Genomic DNA, 19,322 nt, shown 5'->3' on the forward strand with positions numbered 1-19,322 from the left:
AGACTATGTGGACAGAGAGACGAAACGATAAACCATATAGTAAGTGAATGCAGCAAACTGGCCCAAAAGGAATACAAAAACAGGCATGACCAAATGGGAGGGCGGTGCACTGAGAATTATGCAAACGAATGCATTTTGAGTGTACAAGCATAAACCCGCAACAGCACTCGAAAATCAGAACCACAAAATCCTATGGGACATGGACATACAGACGGACAAACCCAAGCAAGAAGACCAGATGTCGTAATAATTAACAAGAAAGAAAAATCCTGTCAAATCGTAGACTTTGCTGTCCCATCTGACCACAGGGTGAGTATGAAAGAAAATGAGAAACGAAGCAAATACACAGAGCTAGCCAGAGAGTTAAAAGGGATTTGGATGATGAATAAAATCATAATAGTACCGATAATAGTAGGAGCACTAGGAACAATTCTGAAAAACTTTGAAAAAAGAATGGCAGAGATTGGAATCAGAGGAATAACTGCAAAAATACAACACCTAACGATAAAGAAAATGGCTGAAATATTAAGGAAAACCCTAGAATGTGGGGAATAACACAAGACAATATAACAAAGAAGCATTACAGGGAATGAAGAACGCCAAAGCTACATATCAACAAGTTCTACACCACCATCATGCATACTCCCATTGTCTCATCACCGCCGCCCCAATAGAAAAGTGATACCAAAGAGCCGAGAAGGGTCAAGGAGGATGGAAAGACCGAGGAGAGAGCGCTGGCCAGACCTCCGCTGGACAAGCGCGAAGAGAACTGGGACCGTGGGGAGGCTTAGTGCCACTCAAATTCCAGTATAAACCAATGGCCACTACCAGCGAGAAATCAATGGTATGCGGCTGTTGCGATGACGCAGATTTATTTGCCAGGTGGAGAGAGCTGGACGTCTGGGGAGACTTGTTGTCACTCAGCTTCCAGAGAACACCACATATCTCCAAACCGATCGTTTGTTGACTTATGTGAAAGCTCCATGTGAGCCAATAATAATAATAATAATAATAATAATAGTAATAATAATTTTGAATATAAAAGATGAGCCAATCAATATAATACTAATAATTGTAGGAGCACAAAGAACAGTCCCAAAAGAACTTGGTAAAAAGACAAGGAGAAATTGGAATCATGGGGAGTACTAAGATTATACAACAGACATTAATGTTGAAATCTTAAGGAAAACACTAAAATGTGAAAACCAACCAATACAGCAATATGGAAACTGCAACAGAAGTAAAGCAAAAAGATATAGGAACAACACATGGAACCAATGAAACTGAAACTGTATGATCGTCCCTTCTCCAAAAAAAAAAAAAATGTATAATCGGCCCCCCCCCCACCCGCAAAAAAATTGTAGTGCCCCCATCAACAAATAGTTAAGAATGGTTGAGGAGGATGGAAAGACCAAGAAGAGAAAGCACTAACTAAACTTCCACTGGATGAGTGCAAAGAGAACTGGGATCTTAGGGAGGCTTACACTAATGTTGTTAAACATTGAACATTAAAAAATATTCTAACACTAATGTTGTTAAACTTTGAACATAAAAAAAAATGTTCTAACACTAATGTTGTTAAACTTTGAACATTAATAAATATCTTAACACTAATGCTGTTAAACTTTGAACATTAAAAAATATCTTAACATTAGTGCTGTTAAACTTTGAACATTAAAAAATATCCTAGCACTAATGCGGTTAAAGTTTGAACATTAAAAAATATCCTAACACTAATGCTGTTAAACTTTGAACATTAAAAAATATCCTAACACTAATGCTGTTAAACTGTGAACATTAAAATAACATTCTAACACTAATGCTGTTAAACTGTGAACATTAAAAAATATCCTAACACTAATGCTGTTAAACATTGGACATTAAAAAATATCTTAACACTAATGCTGTTAAACTTTGAACATTAAAAAAATATTCTAACACTAATGCTGTTAAACTGTGAACATTAAAACAATATTCTAACATTAATGCTGTTAAACTGTGAACATTAAAAAATATCCTAACACTAATGTTGTTAAACTTTGAACATTAAAAAATATCCTAACACTAATGCTGTTAATCTGTGAACATTAAAAAATATCCTAACACTAATGTTGTTAAACTTTGAACATTAAAAAATATCCTAACACTAATGCTGTTAATCTTTGAACATTAAAATAATATTCTAACACTAATGCTGTTAAACTTTGAACATTAAAATAATATTCTAACACTAATGCTGTTAAACTTTGAACATTAAAAAAATATCCTAACACTAATGCTGTTAAACTTTGAGCATAAAACAAATGCTGAACATAAAAAAAAAACGTAAAAAAAAAGAAAAAAGAAACGCTTAAACCTACGAAATGGTTTGAATGCCAAATTGTCAACCAGGAAATAGATTCGAGCTTAAGTTTCAATTTTTCTATGGAAAAAGGTCAAATGACCTTTAGTGAAATTCATATCAACAGAAAAATGTAAAATTTCGTTTAAACCTTACGTTATTTTTAAATTTGTGTGAATTTTTCTTTTTATTTTTCAGTAAAAGTAAATGCATCGTAATATGATCACACAGAAAAAAAAATATAAAAAGATTAATTTGTTGACAAGATATGTGCGTACGTGTGTAAGTACTTTTTTCGTGCTCCTTAAGATATAGTCGACAAATCGATATTTTTAATATATCGTTTTTAGTAAAAACAATATTGCATACTTAATTGTCATGTCGAAAATAGTAATATATCCAAAATTACGAAAATCCATCGCGTAGAACAACTGCTATTGTGTGTGTTTTTTTTAGTAAATAATAAAAAAAAAAAAGTATATCGCTATAAATATATATTACAGTCATGACACAAGTAATCTAAAATATTCGTTTCGGAGTTACGTCCCCTGTGTGTAGCCTCCTACTGCCTACTTTATAACGTCTAAGAAAAATACGATTATACCCAGTTTTCCGTAAAAATTATTTTTTACTAGAAATGAATTTCTACGCGATGATGTTTCGTAATTTTTGGGTGTATTACTATTTTCGACATGACAATTAAGTACGTGATGTAGCTTTTGCTTAAAACATGTTAAAAAAATCGATCTGTCGATCAAGCAATTTTTTTTTTTAACAATTAATCCCTTCTTAATACAATACCCAATTTTAAAAGGAGTTTCTTATTATTTCTTACAATGTGTCATTGTCTTTTGGAGGAAAACATTTTCATTGATTCGATTGTGCCAATCACCAAATTAAACCTCGTCACATCGACGACATGAAAACGTATTATTTGTGTGTGCGCGTGTGTTTATTAAACGACGAGACACAGTTTGTTAATGGGAGATGGGGGGGGAAGAAGGATTCTTTGGAGGCGTCATTCAGAATTGAAAAGAGAGAAGTGAAAAAGAAGGGGAGGAAGACAGACAAAGAGAGGGAGGGAGATAGAAAGAAACTCTAATATATTACATTTCGTCGCTGTTGTCGAAAGTAGCCGCTCCAACTAGACCTTTTTTTTTTTATTAAGAAATGTACACATTTTTGTTTTCCTATAAAAAATAGAAGAGACACTTCTAAACATTTGTCTTAAAACTTCACTCACTAAATTAAAAAAAAAATGAATAAATAAATGTCAAGTTTAAAAAATATAACAAAACACGAAAGTAAAAAAAAAACAAAAACAAAACTAACGCACAAACAAAAACACACGCAACAACAACAACAACAACAAAAAGCCATAAACTAAACTCGTATTTGATAACGAGTTCGCGCACTTGTTTTTAGTTTCACAAACTTTTTTTGAGCGGAGATCTACGGGAGGTTCTTTTATTACCTGGGCATGGGCATATCTTTAACTTTGGATATACTTTTACCGAAAAAAACAAACAAACCCAAAACATACACATACGCAAACGATATACATACAAAAAAGTGGACGAGATAATTTTTAAACGGTTGGATATTACAAGTGGGAACGATAAAATAAGTTCAAGTTTACATAATTTACCAGGACGATTGCTTTTTTTTTTTTGTCAAAGTGTCAAGAGAAAGCAACCAATCGAGTGATTACCGTTGTTTTTATTCTCTCTCTCTCTCTCTCTCTCTCTCTCTCGGTTACCGGTCAAATGTTTGTCTCGTCTTAAGCAAACTAATTAAAAAAAAAAATAAAATAAAAACACCTTAATCTTGGAAAGACTAGTGGAATATCGTTTAAGAAAAAAAAAGTATGATTTCGTAGCCAGACAATAAGAGGTAAGTCCATTTTCCCCAATTTATTGTCATTCATAAACTTTTCTACAAGTTTTAGAAGCCGGTTAAGTATTGTCGCTTGTTAAAAGGTGTCTTAAACACTAAAAAACAGGTCGACATCGTCACTCTCTCTTCTCCCCCCCCCCGCCATGCTTATGAAAACAAGTTTTAATTAAAACATTTGAAAACGGAAAAAATAATATAAATTAAAATTTTGGAACTTAAATTTGTTTTTTTTTATTTGTTACCAGTTAAATAAATCAAAGTTATAATTGTTAGATTGAATGTGAAAAAAAATGCAACATTTTACACGCCCTTTGAAATCAATCAGGTGAAAATTCATTTCGTCCCATTTTTTTTTTTTTTTTTTATGAAATAAAAAGTTAATGAATTTTTTCCCCTTCATTTTTGTTCGTATATTCGTCATTTTACTTTTCTTAATCTGAAATTAACTCGTCACCCTTTTTTTTTTTTGATCATGATTTAAGCGAAACAATTCGATAAGTTGGTACTAAATCGGTGAGTGCCGATCCGCAGTATTTTTTAAAATCATATTTTCACGTTTAATTAAAGTTTTATGTTTTTTTGGTACTCATGCAGAGAGTGATCCGTGCTGAAATAATATTATTATATAAGAAGCCATTCTTAACATGGGGAGGGGAGGGTGTTTTGTACCTATTCTGTACTTTAACCTTACAATTGAATTAAAAAAAACCCCATAAAACTTTAATTAAACGCAGGAATACGATTTAAAAAAAAAAAAAAAGCGCGGATTACTCTCTGCATTAGCACCATTAAATTTTTTTTTTTTATTCAATTGTAAGGTTAAAGTACAGAATAGGTACAAAACACCCTCCCCATGTTAAGAATGGCTTTTTAAATAACGTTATTATTTCAGCACGGATCACTCTCTGCATGAGTATACCGTCATCTTGAACTTTTCAGTTTTATGACTGCCATTGAAACAACCATATGAAGAATAATTATACACAATACGGACCGTACTGAAATAAAAACGCTATTTAGAAACCCATTCTTAACATTAGGAGGGTGCTCTTTTTTTTTATTCTATATATTCATCTAACAATTTGATAAAAGATACCGAAAATTTGAATTTAACTTTAAAATACTATCTAAAATAAATAACACGGTCCTCCTACAGACGTGCCCAAATTAATTGTAGTTTTATAACAATTTGGTTCAATTAATAAATGACAGCCATTTTAAAGCTGAAAAGTTCAAAATAAGCATTTTATTTATTTATCATTAACGTTTCTTAGTTTTAAACAAATCTTGGTACTCGTGCAGTTTACGGACCGTGATGAAATAATGACTTTATTTAGAAAGTTTTGTCCTTTCATCTAACAATTTAATAAACAAAAGATACCGTTAAAATTGAATTTAATTTAAATTCTAGCAAAAATAAAAAAATAAAGATGCTAGTGCACTTACTGGATCCGCGCTACTTTTTTTACGTCGTATTTCTAAGTTTAATTAAAGTTTTTTTTTTATTCAATTGTAAGGTTAAAGTATAGAATAGTTATAAAACACCCTCCCCATGTTAAGAATGGCTTTTTAAATAATAACGTTATTATTTCAGCACGGATCAATAAGTGCTCTAGTATCAAAATAAAATATATACCACGGTCCATAAACTACACAAGTACCCAACTTTTTTTTTTTTTTTTTTTTTAATTATTACGTTTACAAAGAAGTTTGAGCTTGACACTTTTCGAATTGTATCAATATGAAAACTTTTTTCTTTTTTTTAATAATTTATTTACTTTTATTATTTTTCCCTTATTGGAATGTAGATAATTATTCAGTGTAGTTTCATAACTTTCAAAATCTGGAAAAAAAAAAAAAAAAAAAAAAAAAATAGATCCATGTGAACAAAACTCGACACCGGATTAAAGTGAAACTACCTGTTTCTTCTTTTAACCTAATTATCTTTTTTTTTTCTCTCTCCTTTGAAAAGGAAAACGATTAAATGCCTCTTCGCCCCTCAGGATTAATGAAAATGATACAGCACGGTTATTGTCAATTCTTTTTTATTTTTTATATAAATCTAACGGAATTCGCACGAGTAATTCTTGTAGAGACATCATTTGTCTCCTCGCCAAGAGGTTAAACACCAGGTTAAGTGGTTTTTGAGAAGCCAGCGCATTCTGGCCCACAAACATTTGAGTAGCCCCATCGGCATTCCTCGGTAGAAGCGCATCAGGCGATTGGCCATAAACTAATCCCTTTTCAAGGAGACTGTAAAGCTTGGGAATGAATAGAGCTCTAATCTGAGCCCAACAGCAACAAAATTACTGCCGTCGTAATAAAGTGGAATACCTGTAAAGATTTAGTCAGTATTTTTTTGTTTTTGTTTGTTTTTATTGGACAAATTTTGCGCTTGATTTTTGTTTATTTTATTTTATTGAATCGTTTTGGCGTAAATTGTTCCGTTTATGGACACTTTTTGTTAGTATAACTTTATGGTGCTAATGCAGAGAGTGATCCGCGCTATTTTTTAAAATTGTATTTCCACGTTTAATCAAAGTTTTGTTTTTTATTCAATTGTAAGGTTAAAGTACAGAATAGGTACAAAACACTCTCCCCATGTTAAGAATGGCTTTTTAAATAACGTTATTATTTCAGCACGGATCACTCTCTGCATGAGTACCAACTTTATTACTGTCATTCATTAAACTAAGTCTGAACATTTTGGAGTCTAGCAAACAAAACGGAAAAGTGGTAAAAAATGGGTGCTCTCCGCGCTATTTTTTAATCGTATTTCCAAAATTAAAGTTTTGATGTTTTTTTATTTATTTATTTTTTATATTCAATTGTAAAGTATAGAATAGTTATAAAACACCCTCCTCATGTTAAAAATGGCTTTTTAAATAATAACGTTATTTCAGCACGGATCAATAAGTGCACTTGCACTAGTACCAAAAAATGTATAAAAATAAATGGCTACTTACGCACTTATGTTACCGTCCAATTTAAAAAAAATAGTATTTTCAAGTTAGATTCAAGTTTTACGATATATTTTTAATCATAGCCACCACCACTTATAAGGAATTACATTGCTTAATATCCGAAAAACTACTTGTTTGCGGAAAATTTAAATGCGATATTGGTTTTCAGCATACCCGAAAACCTATTATAGTCGTCATTTTAAAGGTAATTGTTAAGGTAGAAAGATTTACCGAAAGCCATTCTTAACACGGGGAGGGTGTTTTGTAACTATTCTGTACTTTCATTTAACGATTTAACAAACAAAAATACCGTAAAAATTGAATCTAACTCGAATATATTTAAAATAAAAATAGCGCGGTAGTATAAATACATAAGCACTGAAAACATTCTTAATATGGGAATGGGGAAACCGGAAGTAATGTGGAAACAGTAATTGTAAAGATACCCAATTCCATTTTGTGTTCATTAAAAATAAAGTTAAAAGGTTGGTGAATAGCAAGCGAGTTATAATGTTTGCTTATTTCGTTTCGTTTTTGATTGGAAACAATTATAGGTAAAAAAGTAATAAAACAAGTTCGTTATGGAAACAATATGGCAATTTGTTTGGCAGAATTAAGAAACTGGTTTTATTAAAAAAAAAAAAAAAATGTAAGTAGTACATTTTGTTTTGCTCGAGGAAGGCTTATTTTTATTTATTTATTTAAAACTTTGCCTTTATTTTTAAGAAAAGCACCCGCCCTCCATTGTCAACTTTGACAACTTTTTTTTGTAATGAGTACGCTGTCCCCAACCATTATTGATAATTCTACAACCGGATTATGAAATCCTCTTTTGCTAAATATTATTTTTGTTTTTATTCGACCAGACAATTGAATCTGGTTTTATTAATATTGTTTGTTTGCTTGTTATTTATTTATTTTGCTACGCCGATGCCATTTCGGTCGATTATAACCTAAAAACAAACCTCAACCATCGGAAGTGATTCGTTGTTATTGTAAGAAAAAAAAAAAAAAAATGGGAATGTCTTACTGTAGACAACAAACCGAAAAGAGTGGTCGAACAACTCTTTAACAAATGTTACCAAAGGCAACATAAGTTGACTCTTCTACCTTATCTTGCCTTTGGTAACATGTATTCATTATATAGCTGTTTGACAATATTTTTTTTTTTTTTCGATTTGTTGTCTATAGTAATAAATGCCCCCCCCCCTTCTATAGGCGGTTCCGGTTCACGTATACGAGGAGTCAGAATTAACCGGGCTATAAATGTATTTTATCGTAAAGACCTATTTACCCGCCTCCCCACGAGAGCAGTTAGACACAAGGTCGATTTTCAATGTGGGGAAAGTCCAGACGCCCCTCCCCCATCCTTTCGTGGGGCAATCTGTATTCTGTTTGAGACAAAAAAAAATGTCTAATTTGTTCTTCATTGACCTAGGTCAGAAAGGATGAAGTGAAGTATCAGAACAGATATTACACTTTGTTTCTAGTCAAACTCAAAAGCGTCGTAAGTTAACGAATCACTAAATACTAGCAATAACTTTTTTGTCATGTTTACCCCAAACAAGGCATATTGCCACTTGGACTTAAAAGGGCAACTATTTAGAATCGTGTTTAGGGGAGATGAGGCTGAGCAAGGTGTCTGTTGTTGTTCACATTACATTTAAACTTCTGCATGTTAGTACAATAAAGGAAACAGGCAGCAGGAAGAGAATTCCAAAATTTCGCAATCCGAGAGTAGAAGCTAATAGAGTACAAAGCTTTCCAACAGCTAGGGACCTTCTACAGTGAAGGGGTGTGACTTTGCTACATGTCAGATACATCACTAGGGTAGTGAGTGCACTGAGTTTATCAGAACACATAACATTTTACGTTAAAATCAACTTCCGCCTGTGCTTGTTTACACTTGTCAGCAGATATTTGTGCTTGACGATGACTGCCCCGGAAAAGTCACTTCTGATTAATGTTTACCAGTTTTATTCTGAAAAAAAAAAAAAACAGCCAATTTTCGTTTGCATATTTTGAAACTGGTAAAATTAATCAGAAGTGGCTTTTCCAGGGCATTTATCGTTAATTACAAATATCAGCTGATGTAAATGTAAACAAACACACACGAAACTGATTTTAACCACACTCTAGACGCTCCCTGAACCCTGCGGCTCTGCGCGCACAAAACACAACATTAAAAGTGATTTTAAAAATCTTTTCAGAACAAGCATATTTTAGATTTTGGCGGATCTGTACGAGCACTGACTAACTTAAGTTTTTGTTCCGACAATATTATAGATTACATAGTATTATATTAACAGAAAGAAAAAAAAAATTAATGACTTTTAAGAAGGGGGTTGGTTCACTTTCTCCTTATAATGTCTCCCATCACGTGACACATCAGTAAAGAAATGGACTGTAAGTCAGGTAGCAATGAAGTAGGACGTTATAATGAGAAAGTGAAACTGAACCCCCTTCTTAAAAATCAAAATTTTACTTTTCAACATTTTTTTGCTAATATGTATTTTTTTTTTTGCTATATGTAATCTATGATAATGATCTGAAAAAACTTTAAAAAAAAGAAAAAAAAGATGTAAAATACAATTTAGAGGGTGAGCATTCTCAGCATTGTCCGCCTAGATCTGTTTTTTTTTTCTTTTTTTTTTTTCTTTTTTCTTCTTTTTTTTTTTTTCTTTTTTTTCTTTTTTTTCCTTTTTTTTTCCTTTTTTTTTTCTTTTTTTTTCTTTTTTTTTCTTTCTTTTTTTTCTTTATCTTCTTTTTTTTCTTTTTTTTTTCTTTTTTTTTTTCTTCTTTTTTTTCTTTTTTTTTTCTTTTTTTTTTCTTTTTTTTTTCTTTTTTTTTTCTTTTTTTTTTTCTTTTTTTCTTCTTTTTTTCTTTTTTTTTCTTTTTTTTTTTCTTTTTTTTTTCTCCATATTTCCACCTTGATCTTCGGGTTGGTATTGGGGTTAATGAAAATCAGTTTTTTTTTCTGTCTTTTTTGTTTTTCTTTTTTTTTAATTATTATTTTAGACACGCACACACAGATTTATAAAAGATACAAAATTCAGGAATGAACGTACCAATCTTTATTTTTAATATACGGTCTTACGAGGAGTCGTTATTCTGTACCTTTACCGATATATTTTGACTGAATTTAGGAAAACTCGTCTCGGGAAAACTCGTCTCGGGAAAACTCGTCTCCGGAAAACTCGTCCCCTTTCGCTAGGTAGGAAAACTGGTCCCTAATTGAATAAATATCGATTGAAAACACATTTTATGATCGTTCTTGAAGGAGATATTGTTTTTTAAAATAAACTATAGCCCCCCCCCCATAATATTTTTAAAAAAATATTTTTACTTGTTTAATGTTTTTTTTTTTTTTTTTTTTTTTTAAATAAAATCGATTTTCTAAGTGTCCGTTTTCTACCTAACTGGCTAAGTTCTTAGTGGTTTAGCTTATTTTAAAGCGTTTATTATGTTCATACAAAGTTAATTACAATTTTTTTTTGTTCTTATTTTAACGATGTTTTTTCGAGTCATAAAAACAAAAAAAAAACAAAACCCAAAAATTAAAAAACAGGGAGCGATTCGATTCTTCGTTACGCTTTTGGTTTTGTTTTTTAATTATGATAGTTTTTTGTTGTTATATTTTTGTTTTCTGTCATACCAAATGCACTCATGCGTTATTTAAAATTATGATTTTATCAATTATCAACATTTATTGTCGTCCTGTCAAATTTTGCAAAAATTAACTAATAAATTAAAAGCGAAATATTTTTTTGGCGCGAGAGATGCCATGTGCTAACAATCTCTCGTTAACTCATTTTTAATTTTTTTAATTTTTACTTCAAAATTCTAAAATCAATCATTAAGAGAGAAAGTAATCACTAAATAAATTTATTAATCAATTTTATTGAAAACTCCGCGATCGTTTATCAAGAATCTTTTTAATTTCATTTTTTGTTGGTTGCTTTTCGAAGGGAGATATAGGTTTTATGCCCCCCCCCTCTCTCTCTCTAAATTATATTTTAAAAAATATTAAAATTTATTATTTTCTTTTTAAAACCAAATCTCCCTCAGTAATTTCTTTAATTTTCTATTTTTTAGCGATTATCAAGACCCCCTAAGATGTGATATACCGGGCATTATTTCTCGTTCTCCCGTAACACTCGACCGACATGTTTTTTGTTTGTTTTCTGTTTTTTTTTCTTTACCAAATAAACGATTCCAAATAAATTAAATAAACAACATAGTCGGCGAGGTATAAAAATCGATTTTACCCTTTTATAAACAACAGTATATAAGTAAATTCTTTTTATATTAATATAAAAAAAATATGCGGTCTCGTTTATGAACATAATAAACGCTTTTATTAAAAACACAAAAAAAACATTAAACAAGTAAAAATATTTTTTTTTTAAATATTATGGCTATAGTTTATTTTAAAAAAACAATATCTCCTTCAAGAACGATCATAAAATGTGTTTTCAATCGATATTTATTCAATAAGGGACCAGTTTTCCTACCTAGCGAAAGGGGACGAGTTTTCCGGAGACGAGTTTTCCGGAGACGAGTTTTCCGGAGACGAGTTTTCCGGAGACGAGTTTTCCCGGGACGAGTTTTCCCGGCACCATTTTGACTGCCAGGTCACTTCTTGGCTTGCTTAATATTCTATTCATCAAAATACTTGACCGCATTTGCTTATTTCCTTTTTGTCGTATGTCGATGGTCAACTGGCAAAATGGCCCGTCTCTTAAAACTTGAAACTGTATATTTACGTTTGTTTTTTTTTGTTTTTACTAACGAGCATTATTTTTTCTTGGTCGTCTCGCATACACGCCTTTTAATTTTGTTTTCTATGCTGTTATATTAAAATTTGAAATCGCAATAAAGTATATCCTTTTTAAAGAACATTTTCATTCAAAACTCGAACTTAACTGTTTAGTAACTGAAAAGTTTTTAAAAAAATGTCGGGAAAGCTGAAAACTTGATCAAATCCGAATTACTAGAGTTTGAAGGCGTTTTATTTATTTATTTATTTATTTATTAAGTCAATTTAAACTCTGAAATTCCCGAAAAGGAGCACCATAAGGTACTTGTACAGTTTAGTCAAGACATTAAAAAAAAAAAAAAAAATGAAAATATTGCAAAAAGGTTATATTGCACGTATCCGTTATGAAACGAAGTTCTCCGAAAAAAATTTCATTTAATTTCATCAAGTAGTTTTTTTTTTTTTTTTTTTTTTTTTTTTTACTGAGCAAAAGATTCGATTTTTAGGAAGAAAAGCTAAAATTAAAGATGGGAGGGAGTATCGGCGCTTTACATGGAGTTATCTCCCCGTGGCGTGTACAGCAAATTTCATGACTGACTGACTTCAACGCGCTCTCATAAGAACGTGTTTTTCCGCTGTAAAAAAAAACAAACAAAAAAGAACAAACTACTCGAGCAAATTAAATGAACATTTTTGTCGGAGATCTTCAGTCCGAAACGGATACGGATAATATAACCTTTTTTCGATATTTTCATTTTTTAATGTCTTGACTAAACTGTATAAGTACCCACCATAAACTTGTACTTTTAATAGTTGATTTTTTTTTTCTTAACTCTCAATGAATCACTCGGCCTTTGAAGTTTTTTGGGTCAAAATGCGCTAGAGTACCAACTTGAGACTTACTTTTAAAGGCATTCGGGTCTGTTTTGAACGAATATCACATTTGAAATTGTCGTCGAGTAATTTTCATTGTATTAAGATCTTTATTATCCAATCCAATATAATCCCAATTGTTTTCACTTGTGGCCAACCAAACAGACCCGAATACTTCTGTCTTTAGGTCTTTAAGTTGGCCATCTAGTGCATTTACTTTTATTTATTTATTTATTTATTTTTTTGTTATTGTTAGTGACTTTACGATTATTACCCCCCCCCCGGAAAAATTATTTAGAATTCAACCTAATTAAAAAAATACAAAAAAAAATGTTTATGATACGTGTATATGTCACGGAACGAAGATGTCCTATTCCAAAAATCACGTAAATTGATTAAGTAGTTTAGTTTTATTTTTAAGTAAGAAAATCAAATTTTATAAGTAATCAAAAAGGGACCATCTCACGTTACTATTAAAAAACAAACAAACAAATAACAAGGGGCAAATAAGTTCACTATGATTCAAACTGGCGAGATCAACCTTGTAATGCTATCGAGTTCACATAAATCGCTTTAAATATTTTGTAAAAATGATTTTCTTTATAAAAATAAAACTACTTGATCAATTTATGTAATTTTTGGAATATGACATTTCTGTTCCGTGACTGAAAAAAAAAATGAGTTGAATTCTAAATAAGAAAAAAAAAAAAAAACTTATTTGTGAATAACTTTTTGTTTAATTAGGTCGTAGAGATCGTTAAAATGTCTTCCGTAATTTGCATGTTTCGTTCAGTCGTTTTGGTTCCAAATTGTATTTCTCGTCCTAAAACATTTCAATTAATTTTTTAAGTTTTGCGAATAAAACTGTCAGTAGATATTTTAATTGCTGTAAATTTAAAAAAATGTTTTTCACACACACACACACACTACAATACACATCACACACACACTACAATACACATCACACACACTACAATACACATCACACACACTACAATACACATCACACGCACACTACAATACACATCACACGCACACTACAATACACATCACACGCACACTACAATACACATCACACGCACACTACAATACACATCACACGCACACTACAATACACATCACACGCACACTACAATACACATCACACGCACACTACACATACACATCACACGCACACTACACATACACATCACACGCACACTACACATACACATCACACGCACACTACACATACACATCACACGCACACTACACATACACATCACACGCACACTACACATACACATCACACACACACACACTACACATACACATCACACACACTACACATACACATCACACACACACTACACATACACATCACACACACACTACACATACACATCACACACACACTACACATACACACACACACTACACATACACACACACACACTACACATACACACACTACACATACACACACACTACACATACACATACACACACACACTACACATCACGTACACACACACCACACACGCACACACCACACACGCACACACTCACACTTTGACGATCACTAACCCTAATTTTGAATAACCGATTTAAAACCATGTTTGGAGACGGTAGTGATTCTATAAAAACACCCTAAATTTGATAAATTGTCTGAAAGTTGTGATAGGTAAAAATTTGTAAGAAAATTGTCGATTTTGTATATTTTAAAAATACCAGTTGAGACCACGAATTGATTTTTGTTCACCACGTAAGCAAATTATCCTAAGTGAAATGGTCGAGATATTCCAACGGTCATTATAGTACAATTGAACCATTTTAGGTCCTCATTCCTGCTTGTTTAAAAGTTCTCATATTTCTCAGTAAGTTGTGGATACTTGTAAGAAATGGGAATCCATAAGATTTCAAGCATTGACGGAGAATCCAGAGTCAGTCCCGGAAATGACTAAAGCAGTTTATGATTTGAAAATCACTTTTTTTTTGGGGGGGGGGGCTAAAATAGTTTTGAATCCTAAGTATTGATATTCTAAAATCAAGTTACTTCGAACAAACAAAGAAAAGAAAAAAAAAAAAAGCAGAACGTGGTAACATCATTAAAGATTGAGGGCATAGGTTAAGCTCCAATAATTACCATCAAAATAAAAGTGCAGATTTAAGCACCTTGAGACCAAGTCAATTAAAACTATGGGTATGTTTTACAATCCACAGAGATTCGAAAAAGTGGTCAAATATTCAAATTCTGTTGATAATTGCATTCAATTATATTTTTGACTGTTATTTCTAAATTCATCTTTTTTTTTTTTTACAAACGAATCACCACTTATAACGGCTCAAAGGTAACTCGAGGATAGGGTGTATTGAGTTTGACATTTTTTTTCTTTGTACTGGTTTTTCTCCTTTCAGTGCCACTTGAATGTAAGTAAGGGGCTACTATTTGGGATAAAATTTGCAGGGATACTATGTAGGGAGTTGAGTAGCAAGATGTCTGTCCACATTACACTTGAACTTCTGCATGTCAGTACAGCCAGAGAAGCAGGAACCGATAAGGAATTCCAAAGTCTAGCAGTTCAAGGGAAAAAAAAAACTATTTGAGTTGAAGACTTTTCGGCATATAGATCTCTACAGTGTAGGGGTGGGATTTTGCTGCCAGTCAGGGTAGTTGAAGATATTTACCTTGAGGGGTTACAAGGACTTTGAGTTCGTCGGAGCATTTTCCATTAAAATACTTGTAAACTAGGCACAGTGATGTAGCATTTTGTTAATAGGACAGAGGTTGGAGTTTGGTTGACAGTGCGGGACCTATTTGGTTAGCTACTCTTTTCTGAATCCTGTCTAAGAGTAACAGACTAGTAGCAAATGCACCAGTCCAATTGTGGCAATAATCCATGCGAGGGTGAATGGTAACCATGCTGACTTGAAACTTGATATATGGGGTATTCAGACCTGTGAAACAAAATCGATTTTGTTTTTAACTAAAAAATTGCTGCTAAGAGGTTAAAATTAAAACTTGGCAGGTATAATTCAATGTAATGTGTATATAGCTCTGCATGCGCAAATATATATTTATACGTTTAACCATGTTAATTTGTCAAGTGTTATGCACGTGTCGTTAACTCAGATGATAGCGAATACTGCTAGAAAGCTAAATGTTTTGGCTTTGATTCTAGCTGATGGTTCCCAAGTGGTATCTAAAAAAGACAAAAAAACAAACTTTTGAACTCACAACTATATAATGGGTACAATATAATAATCAATAGAGAATTGCCTAAGCATGACAATGTATTTATTTTGAAATCCTAATGATCCATCTTCTAATAATGACTTCATATTTCTTAAGATTATGGTGGCCTTGGTGGGAAGAGAAATTAGTTCATATATGTTGTACAATACCTGTCGAGAGTACACTAAATTGTTTCATATATGTATTTACATTACCCGTCCGAGGGTAGGTAAAATTATTTTAAATATGTGTTGTACATAACCCGTGCTAGGAATAGTAGAATTATTTCATATGCGTGCTGTAAATTACCTGTTCTAGGGAAGGTATAATTATTTCATACATGTGTTGTGCAATACCTGTCTTAGGGTAGGTAAAATATACTTTTGTTCGAGATTGCAAATGATACATAGACATAAAAGATTCTTCTATTCTAAGAATAATAGTCATGTTTAAAAGCAACTTCAATTTTCCCAGTGTTTTATATGGTTCTGAGCAACACCGGGTAACCCTGCTAGTCTATTATATAAAGGAAAGATGTCTGTGTATTAGTGTGTGTGTGTGTGTATATCTACTAAACTGGTACCAATCCCTCGAATGCATAATATGTGAAAATTAGAAAAAAAGATTAATTCTGTGGTGGTTAATTGGCCACTTTATGGAAGAGTGGTCTGTTTTCGTGTCGTGCTTTTCACAAGTCACGCACGCATAATTCACTAAAATTATATTTATAAACCCTATTTTTTCAACGTTATGACGTCATAAGCGGTCGTGGTCCGATAGGCACAAGCGTTTGCCTTTCGCGTTTCAGGTTCGAGCCTGCCTATCGCGTTTTTTGCAATCATATGGGCACTCACTGCTATTTTGATTGAAAGAAAAATTGTTTTGATTCATTTATTTATTTATTTTTTTTTTTTAGGAGGGGATTCAAATGCACAAGCAACAAAAACTTCTTCTCCGTATCCTTTTTGGGTGATTCCGTTCTTTTATTTTTTGAAATTGTTGTGGGGGTATCGATGAAACTGCTCAATATCCTTTGTATAACAACTGTATCCAAACCAAACTTCATGTCCACCCGGGCAATGCTGGGTATCCATGCTAGTAATAAATAAATCCTATTTCAATGTATTTTATGACCGAACAACGCCAGGTGGCCTGCTTGTTATCAAATAAAACTCAATTGGTCAATAGATCTTGTTTGCTGAAATTTGGTTCAAAAATATGTTTACTTGGGTTAAAAATGCCATTAATTATTTCGTTTTATAAGATACTAGCTGGCTGCCCGGCATTGCCTGGTCATAAAATAGGCATAAATATTATATTTCAATTAATGCAGAATTCTTATTTATTATAAACAAAAATACCGCAAGAATTAAACGAAAGTAAAATCTAAAGACAGCGAGTCAAGTACAATAACCATTAGGCCAGCTTGACAGGATTTTATAAAGTGTTTTCAAACCTACTTAACACAAGTAGTCTGTCATGTGAACGATTCACGCATGCACATTCATGAAGGAGTTGACAAACAAATAAAAATCCGATGACCCCGCCCCCTCCATGTACCAATTTTAAAAATTTGACCTTTTAGAGGCCTTTTTTTTTTCCAGATTAAAACTGATTAAAAAGTTCCACGCGTCTGAATACCTTATATACCAAATTTCAAGTCTGTAGATCAAAAATTTGAGTATATAGGTTGAGAAGTATCCTCACACACACTTTTATAGACATATAGATTATAATTATTGTATTTGCTCTTGAGGAAAAATCGACTTTGAAACATTTTGGTCTTTTTTTCTCATCAAATCTTTCTTGGAGTACATTTATTAGGTCCATTGCTGTTTTCTGTTTCTTGTAAAATAGGTTCTCTCTATCGCTCGAAACACTTTCTCGCACCATAGGCTATTTTCTATTGCTACAAATCTACTATCTGACCATTTATGAAGTATTGTTATGTTTGTGCTAGGGAATCTCTGCCCCATTTATGGGGTTTTTGATAGGGTGCAGAAACGTGTGTATAATTTTATTAATCCCACCCTTTTTCTCTGCAACCTATCTCTCACAAACGTAATGTTACGAATCTGTCTTTTCTATAAATACTATTATGGCATGTGTTCTTCAGAATTGTCTGATCTATTTCCTGCTTCCTTTGTTCCAGTTCATTGACTCATTGGTCTAATGGTCTCCATCAATTCGCTGTTCTAATACCTTATTGTAATATAGCTTCATATTTCAGTAGCTTCTTTCCAAGAACTGCAGACTTGTGGAACTCTCTTCCTGCTGACTGTTTTCCTCCCTACATTCAACCTTGGTCTTTTCTAGACTAAGGTCAATAGGCATCTCCTGTCTTTGCAGTAATCATCTTTCATTCTTGTTGGCTCCATATATTGTCTTCATACTTTGTCTGGAGTGAAAAAATAAATCTAGTAAAATAGTTAATTTTAATTTTTCCCATATCTCGGTAAGTGTAGTCTTTTACTGAATAGCATCCAGTCTTGATATTGATAATTGTGTTGACGCACAAGTTCTTGTTAGATTGCTGAAGTTAAACAATGCTGAGCTTGGTCAGTACCAGATGGGTGATATTTGGAAAGACCAAGTAGGAGGATGTTGACACCTCCTTGCAAGAACTGCAAAATCTAACAATCGTCATCTCCCCTAATATACATACAACTGGAGACTGCTGGTAAGTGCTGCTTACCGAATACTTCCCATTATTTTTAATGCTGGAGGATGAGTTTTCTTCCTCCTTTGGTTGATTGGAGGCTGGGTAGAAAGTAGCAGTCAAGAATCTGTTTTTGACGATCAGCCCAACAGGTGCGGGGTCAAGAATTGGCCCAGTATCTATCAAACTAAGGTATGCTACCTGGATATTACCTAGGAGATTCACCCTCACAGTCCTTGCCATCCGGCTTTCGAGTGGGGAAAGTTTATCACTTATTGCCTGAGGTGTTCCCACCGGAGGATGCCTAGGCAATTTTTGCTAAGTTGGAGGGCCCTCCTTTAGGGGTGCTGGCTGGACATTCCACTTTCCAACCTTCTTGCTAAGGTTAGCAAGTAAATATCTAACCTCCAGTCTTTATATTGCAACGTTGTCGTTACATATAAACAAAGGAAATAAATAAAAATCCAGGTCAGCATTTTTTGTTTTTTAACAAAAGTTTTTATTGCCATTACATTCACGTCTTGATACCACTTAAGTCTCTAGCTATCGTCCATCTCGCCTGGTCTACACTTCTCTTCTTCCTCCAACTACATGCCGACCATAGCCGGCCCATTCTC

At 32.6% G+C, this 19,322-nt stretch overlaps 1 protein-coding gene across 3 annotated transcripts in view; it reads left to right on the forward strand.

Annotated features, from left to right (window-relative positions):
- The first annotated feature begins 3,406 nt into the window (after window positions 1–3,406).
- Window positions 3,407–19,322, forward strand: part of LOC145280015 (tyrosine-protein kinase yes-like) — a 414,499-nt gene continuing 398,583 nt past the window's right edge. Inside the window, exon 1 of one of the 3 annotated variants that reach the window (XM_080131652.1) lies at window positions 3,407–4,234. The gene's annotated coding sequence lies outside the window, so the exon portion shown is untranslated. The remainder of the gene's footprint in view (window positions 4,235–19,322) is intronic. The other 2 variants (XM_080131655.1, XM_080131654.1) reach the window with 2 other exon arrangements.

The sequence above is a fragment of the Euprymna scolopes genome, chromosome 7 (assembly GCF_053919585.1).
Source record: "Euprymna scolopes isolate OS-2025 chromosome 7, ASM5391958v1, whole genome shotgun sequence".
NCBI classification, from domain to species: Eukaryota; Metazoa; Mollusca; class Cephalopoda; order Sepiida; family Sepiolidae; genus Euprymna; species Euprymna scolopes.